Source organism: Callorhinchus milii, unplaced genomic scaffold, assembly GCF_018977255.1.
Source record: "Callorhinchus milii isolate IMCB2004 unplaced genomic scaffold, IMCB_Cmil_1.0 Scaffold26, whole genome shotgun sequence".
Lineage (NCBI taxonomy): Eukaryota > Metazoa > Chordata > Chondrichthyes > Chimaeriformes > Callorhinchidae > Callorhinchus > Callorhinchus milii.
This window is the reverse complement of record NW_024704767.1, coordinates 4,942,282-4,953,427: the sequence shown is the minus strand read 5'-3', so window position 1 is coordinate 4,953,427 and position 11,146 is coordinate 4,942,282. Positions and strand designations below refer to the sequence as shown.

Genomic DNA, 11,146 nt, shown 5'->3' with positions numbered 1-11,146 from the left:
AACAAACTTTTAAAAGTTCTTGAGCCGTCCAGCTTTTAGGATTATTCTTAAAGAGTTGGTTGCACTTAATAACATTTAACTAGCTCTTGGCAGTGGTTAGTGGAGCCCTGGAAGTGGTTCTCCTAATCCCTACCCTCCACCCCCCAATGAGAGTGATTTGAAGTTGGTTGTATAGATCAAGCTTCCCTCTTAAATTCCCTCTACTTCTGGAAGTGATGTGAAATCGCTCCAGTGGTAATAAAAAAATATTTAATACAGGCTGCTGTGAATTATGATTTAACCTGTCCCACATGTGCGAAGTTTATGCATTAATTATTCATTGCGGAAACTGAATTAATTGCAATGGTTAAAATAAAATTGACCCTCACCCGTGGAGAGTATTTTTTTTAACAAGTTGCAGTCCAAATCATTTTGTTGCTCTACATGGAGGAAGGATTGAGAATGCATTTCATGGGAGTGCCCATGGTGTACAATACAACAAATCAGAAGAAGCACTGACACATGCAATGGGAGCTGAACCTCTCTGACTTAGCAATTACGGGTGAGGCATTCCCCAGTTTCTTTCAGAACTTTGAGGTCTGAAGGCTCAGATATGTGAATATCTTTCAGCACGGTTTCCATTTACTGCACCCAGTGGTGTATAGGCTTGGAAACTGAAAAGTCCTTGCAATTGCAAACATTCTGCAAAAAGGTCAGCAACTTACTGAGTAATAATAACCTACTGGTTCTAACAGCTAGAAGTGTAAAACTACATTATCGTCGCAGCGTCAAGCACAAATGTGCAATATTGTTATATTCTCTATTTTCTGTAGATTAAATATTAACACAGCAATGCTGATTTAATACTTTGCTGCGCAATAAATAAAGAAGCAGACAGTAGTTTTCCCTCGAGGACAAATCATGTGATCCAAAGGAAAGCACAGAACAAGAAAAGCCCATTCAGCTCGTCGAATGCAGCAGGAAAGGAGACTTGAGTTACTGTGAAGAGGGAGACAGACTACAGGCCCATCATAAAGAGCAGCTCAAAGCACAGCCTCTACAGGGACAGATGTTTCAGGATTCAAGGTAAGTGCAGTTTCCAGTTGCTACGATTTAACCCTTAAACTGCTGATATGGCTATAGAAATTTCTCTCTCTGGGCTGATTTGGATTTGTGTTTTTCAGCTCAAGCAACAACAATTTATATAATGCTCTTCATGCAATATAGAATCTAGGAGGGCTGGACAGTGGTGTGATTGGACCTCGGGCAAGTGAGAAGGAGAGGGAGAGAGGACCAGAGGTGCGGTTGAAGAGGTAGATGTAAAGGTAAGATTTAAAGGTAGATAAGCACTGAGATGCTGAAAAACACACTAAATTAAAATGTTAAACCCAAGCAGCAGGATACTTTTATTCTTAAATATTAGGCCAAATCTCCTATAAAAAAATTATAAGAACTATAAATTATAAGAAATGTGATTCCCTTTGAATTAAGATGGCAATGGGAGAATCTAGGACACTTATTAACACATAGGTCCTTTCTTGCTTATTTTGATGTATTCTTTTTTTTAAATTCCATACTAAAAAGCTATTCCTCTCAAGAGAATTCCACATTTGCAATCAAATTTCTCCAGGCACTCTGATACCAAAATTGCCAATAGCAAATATAGTGTCTGAAACCTTACCATATAATCTATGCATATTTTGACAACACAATGAATACATTTCACTGTCTAATGGTGCGTTTTTGAGGACATGGGTTACCCATTTATTTCTAAAATGTGTGATTTCATTGTATCGTGTAAATGTCTGTAGACTTCAAATTCTTAAAATCTTCTTATAATGCTCTTCCTATAGTTGACATATTTAAGATCCTTTTAGGCACCTTTGAATATGTAATGTAGTTATAAACCTATTTCTAGGCAAGTGTGATTTGTAGGAAACTAGAATTCTGAAAATAGGACAATTGTACCCCAAGACCTGCAGAAAAAAACGACGTACTTTATTTGGAAACGACACAAATGTCTGTGCATAGCAGAAATGCATTCAAACTCAACCTTTGGAAACTGAGAAAGGTGCAGAAGCTATGAATCATTGTGAAGTAAGTTTCAAACAAACACATCACAGCTGGTGTTTATTGCTAAGAAAACATTCATATTTTTTCAGATCTGTATAAACATAGCTTGTGTATGCCAAAAAGGTAAGGCTTCCTTCTAAACTGAAGTGTGTGCTATTAAGAGATGTTTAAAAGCTTTTACTTTGTTTGTCTACACTAAGAAAGAATACATGAAAGACATACTTTGGACAGATGGGGAAACCAAAATTACCTTGCTCGAGGCACCTTATTAGAGATCACACATAATTTGTGATCCTGAGACAAATTTTTACCTTTTTTCCTTTCATCCTCTACTACACCAGAGGTTTTTTTTTGTATTGCATGTCAATTATGTAAACATAATCATATCCTATTGTCTGGAATAATACCAACATCTTTTCATTTCAGTAAAACTACATTTATGAGCACTCAAAGACACCAAAGCCTGAGCAATGATAATGGAAAAACGCAAACTGGTTTTACCCCACAAATTGCACCAAATGTAGATTAATTCTCCTGGCCTAGACCAGAAAATGTTGGCTATCGTATCAACACCTAGAATCAAAAAGGTTTTGAACAAATTGATCCACTGTGATATCAAGTTTTTTTTAAAAAAACACTTAACATATCAAGTATTTATGTTATATTCTTTAAGCACATTGTTAAGGGAGATATTGAAAGAGACTTGGAATTTTAACTGACTCGTCTTTCACGAGGTTCAAAGACCACAACAGTAAACAGGACAAACAAGATACTGGGCTGCATAATTGACTGAATTAAAACCAGATCCTTAAGAAGTCATGCTCAAACTGCACTACGAAGGGTATTCACAATCAATACCTCCCTTTGGTATTATGAATCTCAACTTCCCCAACTGCATTCACAGGTGATGTTTACTTGGAATCAAGAATTGAGAGTGAGGGAGTTCTAATCCTGTCTTTAGCCAAAAAAAGAATAGGAGTTAAGTATAAACATAGGCCCATTGCAGGGGACAAAAGTTTAGACTATTTTGCATGGTGGAGGCAGAAAGGAAGATCACAGAAAGGCGTTTGCTGCTCAAAAAGCAGACTAAATTGCTTGGACAATGTCAAGAATGCCTAAGGCTAAAATAGATGAATAATGTCGCAGAAGTTATTACCAAATTGATTCATGTTATGAGTCTGAGACTCCTTTTAACACTGAACAATTCTTGCTCTACGTACAAACTATTTCATCAAACGTTCTGGAGGTGGGTCTCATATCGATTCCAATGTCTGGTTATCTGGGGAGATTCAGAGAAAGTACTCCCACTGCCTCAAGGAAAAGCAAATCTGGTGATGATTCTAATAGCTGCAGTTAACAGAATGATTGTATGGAAATGGAATTTCATTGATCATCCATCAATTGTCAGATTGGAGAATCTGAGCTGGAGAAAAGTACAAAGATGCAACTAAGAGACAGTACAAAAAATGAATTCTGAGACTACCTTGAAAATTGTCATTGAAATACCCCAAAACAAACGTTTCTAAGACTGCAATGCTGGGTGTCCAATATTTAGAAGGCAAATCAATTTCCAAGAAGGATATTGTGCTGATGGGGAGAGTGAGTTGTAGATTTACTACACTAGGATGTGTCAAGACCCTTCTCTTCGACCCTTCCGTGGTCTCCCTCCCACCTCTCTGCCTTCCCTCTCCCCTACACCACCCCTCGACCATGAAAGGCGCTCTATAAATGCAATTGTGTTGTTGTTACCAAGAGAAGAACAACAATCGGGAGAGGTTGAACAGGTTAGAGCTTTCTCCGTCTGAAGCTGAGACGATTGAGATGGGCTCTAATAGAGGTGTTTAAAATCATGAAGAGGTTAGATGGCTTGAAAAAAAAATAGAGTTTTTCTGTTTGTTGCTGAATCCACAACAAGAGGGAATATAAGAACCAATAAGGTAGACAGCTCAACCATTGTCAGTTTCCAATCTGAAATCTGATACGATAGCGTAGAATGCAGAAATGCAATAGCATTAGAAAACACTTATTTACACCAGAGGCCATCCAGCTGATGGACAAGTAAACAATTGGAATATGAAATAATAGGTGTTTATCTTGTTTAATTAGATTTTACTATTCAGGCATTGTTGACATTGACACAAAGTCCCAGGGAAAATAGCAGTGATTTGAAATGGAAATTAAAAACGTGTATATTCAGAATAATAATACAAAATGCTACAAATCCACGCCAAGTCAATCAGCTTTGACTTTCAGAAATATGGTATTTTATAGAATTGTGTACTTAATGTAATCGAGGTGGAAGGTTTTATGATGTTAAGTGATTCAATTAAATCAGATTATTTTGCAAAGTGCTGCATTATATCTGCTGCCAACAGAGTCATGCAATTTGGTTACTTATTAAGGGGATGTTTCAGACGAATAACAAAGTAGCAAATATAATATATTACTATAACTGGAGCCTGGCACAAAATCCTGAATGTTAAGCTTTTATTGTTAAACTGGGAGAGGAGGGAGCTCTACATGTCCAGAGTATTTATGCAGAGCGTTCCTCAGAACCACGAGTAATCCTTGTGTAATGAATATTTTGTGCAGATTTGGATTCACAAAACATACAGGGATTTTCAAAAAGCACAATTTTGTTAACCAGATTCGGAATTACTAGGACGTAAATTACATTGGTGTGAAAAATAATTGCTTTTCCTTAAAAAAAGGCATAATCAGCATAATCCCTGTAGTTTTCCTGTTAGTGCAGCACCTGGCCAATATATCGTCTGCAACCGTATCTTTTCATTTTCTTATCGGTTGTTGCAGAAGCTGCTGGAATGTGGCGATAAATATCTCTCACAACACTGCAGGCAGCCAGCACTGGTTGATCGGGCAGCTGAAAGCAATATTCGTGAATTTCAGGATCAAAACGAACAGTCTGCCCTCTAAAAACACTGAATATCCCTAAATTAGACTGGAACGGTGTGCTTGATCGTGGCAGGTAAAGATTTTTGATTATCATAAGGGGAAAAATTGTTTTTTNAATAAATTAAAATAAAGCATTGAATCTAAATGTCATGAAGATATAAGGTACTCTAATAATTCCGTTTACGATATACTTGATGGTCAGTATATGAAAATAGCCCTCATTATTATGCACTCTGGGTCTGAATCTCAGTATACAGTGCAGTTAATCATATGAGTTGCAGTAAGATGTTTCACTCACAATTTGTGCACCTGAATTAGTTGGGGGCCCAGAGATTGCTGATTGATGTAAGCTTGTCTGCTCATCAAGGAACTGTTTTTTTCCACTCGTGAATTAGGGCTGATTATTGTAACACTTTAATCCTATAAAACAAGCCAAAATATTCAGCACTGCTGCCACAAATCAGCTTCATTTGGAACTTCATCACAGGATAACCAGACACGAACACAGTGGCACACAGCGAGCTCCTGAGCATGGGTTTTATCATGTCATTGTGGGCAATTGTGTGTTTTTCTTGGATTTGGTTTTACATTTATCACAAATCACGGGGGATAAAGTTTTGCCAAAAGATTTGAAAAATTGTTTTATACTTTTTGTCCTTTGTCTGTTGTACAATTTTGCCAACTAAGCTAAATATACAATCTTTCCTGATGTAACTTTAATGTGTCCCAGAAATGGGTTATGTGCACAGACCTATTTACCAAGAGTAGGGTCTGGGCATGAGGTAGAACAGATGTTACCTTTACTGCAGATAATGAACCCTAGGCTTCCTGGTGCCTTGCCAAAAGTTCCCTTTAAGATTCGGATGGATGATTGTCAATGAATATACAGACACCACCTGGCAATGCTGATGGCGGATTCATTTAACAATCAAATGCCTTAATGGGTTTAAAATGTATCCTACAGCAATCACAGTATATGACTTCAATGGAACCACCTTCGGCTGAATAAACTCATTTGCATGCATAAACTGCAGAATGGATGGGTTACAAAGATAATTACATTGTGTGCCTCACTTATTGTACAGATTAAGACAATATGCTGATAAAAGTTTCAATCCTGCCAGGAGGTTTTTAAAGACACAAATTTCAGGTGTCAGCCTGGCTCAATTGGTAGCACTCTCACCTCTGAGCCAGCAGGTTGTGGTTCAAGCCCAGATGGGTTGATACTCCGACGCAATGCTTGGGGTGCGCTGTATTGTTGCCATGATTCAGCTGAGAGATTAAATCAAGGTCCCATCTGCCTGGTCAGGTGCCATTGCACTATTTGAGAAGAGATTCTCCCAGTGTCAGTGTCCTGACTAACAATTTCCCAGATAAATGTAGTCATTCACTTTATGGTGGTTTTGGAAAGTCTTCCTGTTGTTTACAATATGCTAAACATGTTAACTGTATTGTCTTGGGGACATTGCTGTGCACACATTATCCACACAGTTAGCATTTAAAATACAGTCACTACGCTTTACAGTCAATTCTGGGAAGTGTTTTGAGACTTGCTCTTAGCATGAAAGGCATTCTATAAAATGCAAGGATTATCATCTTTAATATCATTTTGCAGAGGGACACTGTAACACCTCATTAAAGGGGATGATTGATCGTTAAAGCACAGTTTGGTTGAGGCCTTGAATAACATATTGTAATTTGCATCTCGCAGAGGTGCCGAGGTGGATGAAGAAACCAAGTGGGAGCAATTGAAAAGTTAATCGGATGAAGCTAGTAATATTCGTGTGCCTGCAGAGGGCAAAGGGTATGCACGTAGAATGCTGACAGTACAGGTGGAACATCTACAATTAGTATTTTAGAAAGTAAAAGATTGTGAAGCCTCTCAAAGACCCGAAGGATGGAAACTTAACATTGGAACAAACTAGACATGAAGGACACAACCATGAGTTTGAACTTCGCTTTGGGATTTGAAATACTCTGGGGAAGTAACAATAAAGAAAGATCTGAAATAAAGTAACATTGGGGGGCCCGAAGACTCAACACGTATAGATTCAACATGACATTACACATGATGAACCTTGCTTATCTTTCTTTTTATGTAAATAAGATGCGAATAGTTAACAGTCTAATTATGACTTTCTGTGTTGTTTGCTTATTGAGCTTATAATAATAATGATTTGGATGGTATTTTAATAACGATTATCCTGTTGCTGTATAGCTTAACGGCTTTTCCTATTCAATCTTTTATATTAAGCTTATAATAAAGTGCTATGTATGTGACATCTTCTAAAACTATAATTGTTTTACTGCCTCTGAAATATGTATAACCTCATTGCAATAAATACTTTCATTACATCTACATATGCCTCCATTATATTAGAATAGCTTTTAAGATTGAGCTACGAAGGCGGGGGGTGGGAGGGTTGGGGATATACAATTGAATGAACATGTATAAATAAATATTAGAGATGTATAGTAATTATAATGTATGTTCTTTGAAAATTACTTCACACACCAATATCTTACATAAGCGCTTTGAGCTTTCATATTACAAGGTCATCTCAAAGTACTTCACATAACTGGCTGGAGGCTGGAGCTGGGCGGAAGAAGGTGGCTGAATGCGCGTACGAAAGATAGGTCTTCTTCATCATCGACTGCTTACTAATTCAGACATTACAATGTTTATGCCATACTTATTGATACATATGTAAATTTATATTTCCCAAATGGCACCTGTTCCTGCTCTCTCCCCCCCATTGGCGAATTCAGAAACACCATTGATTGCCGAGCAAAATGTCTGTGTCAAGCCACAAAGGTGCACATGAACACCTGCATAACCCCCCACCCTTCTTTAATAAGCCCCGTTAACCTTATGGATAGTTATTACTGTTGAGCATTGATTATTCCAGCATTCCTATCGGAAGACAGATTTAAAGGCAGAGACTGTTCTTCTCCCACCACAACCACAGATTTTTAGCCTGTAATAGTTAGCCTGTAAAAATCATGCATTGCACAAATCATGGTTTTGCTAAAAGGACATCAAATAGATCTTCCCCCCACCCCCTTCTCCTCTGTGTATTATCTCCTTTACAAGAGGACTGGGTATGTACTCTATTTGGTTGGCTACAGTATTGGAGATTATAAGGACAGATACGGACTGAGATGAACACTCTTATTTGCAACTGTGGTTTATTAGCTGCTGGGTTTGGAAGGATAATGTTCACTGCATGGAAGGAGGCCATTTTTAAATCAGTGGAGCTATGGAGAGGGATGAATTTTCTGGACATTTTCTTGGTTTCCATTGGGGTTCAGGAAGCGTTTATGTAAAGCTAACCCACAATAATCATATTAATCCTTGCTTTTGATATAGCTCCTTTCACATCAGCAAGACGTCTCAAAGCGCTTCACAGGATCTTACTGTAAACTCCAGTGATTGTGTATTTTGTCAGCAGGCAGCCTACAAAATAGCCATACGTGAGCACAGCAGCCAAGGAGATCGTGAGAAAACTCACTGATCAGACTGACTGTTTGATGCAGCTCACGATAGGATCAGCTGTGTAATGGACTGAGAGAGGAGCAGATGTGATGAGCTGAATGGCCATTTTTTAATCCAATGTTGTTAAATTCTCACATATGACAAAACAAAATCTATGACTCTGGGCTATCTTTTAAAAGGTTGCACATGAAAATTAAAGCAATATTTTCCAAAATCAACGCCTGAGGATTATTACATTTCATGCGTGAAAGTGACTGACTTTCAACATTGTGCCTCCGATCTAAGACTCCCACAGCATTGTTTAATTTGCACTACATAGCGCTGACGCTGGTCTGACATTAATAAGAATTCGCACATGGAACACAGATCGCTCCTCAACTGCTCACTTCAAAATATTGTTGCGCTAAGGAAGCTATTTACTCCACAGGCTAAGGGATCAGTTGTTAGTTTTCTCTTCCAAGTTTTAAAACCATTTTTTTTGTCAGAGAATCAAACATCTCTCTCACTCTCTCTTCTCCCCGCCCACCCACCTACCAGGATAGCAAGTGTATTAAAATCAATAGATCTGATTTTTAACCGTATTCAAATAGTTTCACAAAACTGCCTGGCATTGAATTGGATAAAACTGTTTCAACACGAGTTGAGCACATGTGCACAAGGACTTTTCAACATGTATGAGAGAAGGCAGCACCAAGGTCACAACATTATAGAAAACACAGCCATTTAATTAGCACAAGCTTCCACGCACGTTAGGATTGCATTAGATAACAGAGACAAGCTGCATATGTGCTATATGCTCTGGGAAATTTTCACACAAGGGAATTAGCACCACATTTAGGGAGACAGGGCCTTGGGCTAGCTTTCCAGTGCCTTGGGCAATGTTTGACTAATTTATATGGAGCATTGTTTATTTTCCTTAGAGTATTTGCATCCAGGGACCCTGAAGATCCCTAAGCTATAAACTAATGGTACCTTATTTGATCTTTTACCCATCAGCCCTTTCTTTTCATTTGTTTTTATTGCTGTGAGGGATTACTCACTGCTGTGAACAGGGAATTTGTCTCGTATGAGTTTACATTAGGTCCACTCTGGCTTGTTTTAGATATACTAATCTACACAGACCTCTAGCAACATTGGCTGATATTATATGTACAAATAGATAATATTGATGGTTGGTACTTACACATCCAAAAATACTCTCAATAATCTAAATGCAAGAATCATTTCAGATAAACATCTGAATTTTATTCCTGGATGCGCTAAACTGTACTCACAATTTTTAAAATGAGCTCAATTTCTCAACAAGAATTTATCTTTATACAAGATAGGATATATGAATCACTCAAACTTATAATAATCCTTGCATTTACCTCACTCATTTTCTGCTCTGAACTGCTGCCCACTCCATAAATATGTGTTAATATTTCAGTGCTTTGTGATGTCCTCCCGACGTGAAAGGTGTTATATAAATGTAATTTTGTTGTTGTAATTGCAAATGTTAATAACATGTAAATTGAGTTTAACCTGACTTGCTTTGATACATTTTCTGGCACATTATTCTAATACATTATTAAGATGAATTTCTGTACTACATACAGATTGTGTTTGATTTAAAACCCCAGAGCATTCTTTTTTAAACTGACAAAAAATTGCAAGACAGCTGTTGACAATTGTGTTTTTAGTTAACAGAATTGAACACAGATTTAATCCAGTGTAGGTTTACAATAAACTCGATCCTGAAATCTTTATAAAAAAATCTTCTTGGGCTCAAAGCAGATGGTCCCAGTTGGTCAATTCGTAAGACCCACGTAATGATTTATAATGGTCACTTAAGGTTTGGAGGAATTTGTAGAGATAATGAAAGTATCCTTTCTGCTGAGTGTCCTTTCTTTACTACCTTCACGTTTAGCTTGATGAAGTCTTTCGCCAGATGCACTCCCTTTGTGATTGATTACAGTGTTCTCTAAGACAGAAATGTGACCTGTGAAAAGGTTGGGTTCTTTAATGGCTGAAACATTGATTTTTCAAAGTTTCACCATCATTACATTGCCAGGAATCAATCATCTCATCTTGTCCACACCCCAGACTAACAGCTATATTAGCAGTGGCTTAGATCAGCGGCAGTGCCTACAAATACACAGTTACTCCTCTTTACAGTATATTCTATGAAGCACTTCGAGACATCCCTCCCGACATGAAAGGCACTATCCCAAATGTAGGGATTAATCTTATCAGATCTAAGAATTAGTGATAACTGAATAGTATTTCTGTTTGTTAGTCTGATAAATTGTTAGTTTATTAAAGTCTCTTCATACTGGTTGTTTATAATAATCTTTGCATTTGATATAGTGAGTGCCTTATCATTGCATAGATGTCTCAAGAGTTTTCTGTAAAAGTGTAGTGACTGTCTATTTGTAGGCGAATGTGGCAGCCAGTTTACACACAGTAATGTTTCCAAACATTCCAGCTGTAATCTACTGTGTGCAAGTTAACTTTGTTTATCAGGGATTTTACTGTTTGTTAGTTCAGACTGCAAAGCAAGTAATGGAAGTCCTAACATATATTCAAAGTGGCCTATGCTTTAAGGAATGATCCAATAAGTGATTCTCCAGTTTCATAATCCTAACTAAAATGCAGCCAGACATCATTATACCCTTGTCTTTTGTTATGATGTTGGCCTCTAAA

The 11,146-nt window shown here is 37.6% G+C and overlaps 1 long non-coding RNA gene across 1 annotated transcript; it reads left to right on the top strand.

Annotated features, from left to right (window-relative positions):
* The first annotated feature begins 921 nt into the window (after positions 1-921).
* On the top strand, positions 922-7,163 carry LOC103187543. The gene is made up of 4 exons (XR_488911.2): positions 922-1,065; positions 1,164-1,304; positions 4,864-5,038; positions 6,677-7,163. It is a non-coding gene; the product is annotated as an uncharacterized LOC103187543 (long non-coding RNA).
* Positions 7,164-11,146: the final 3,983 nt, after the last annotated feature.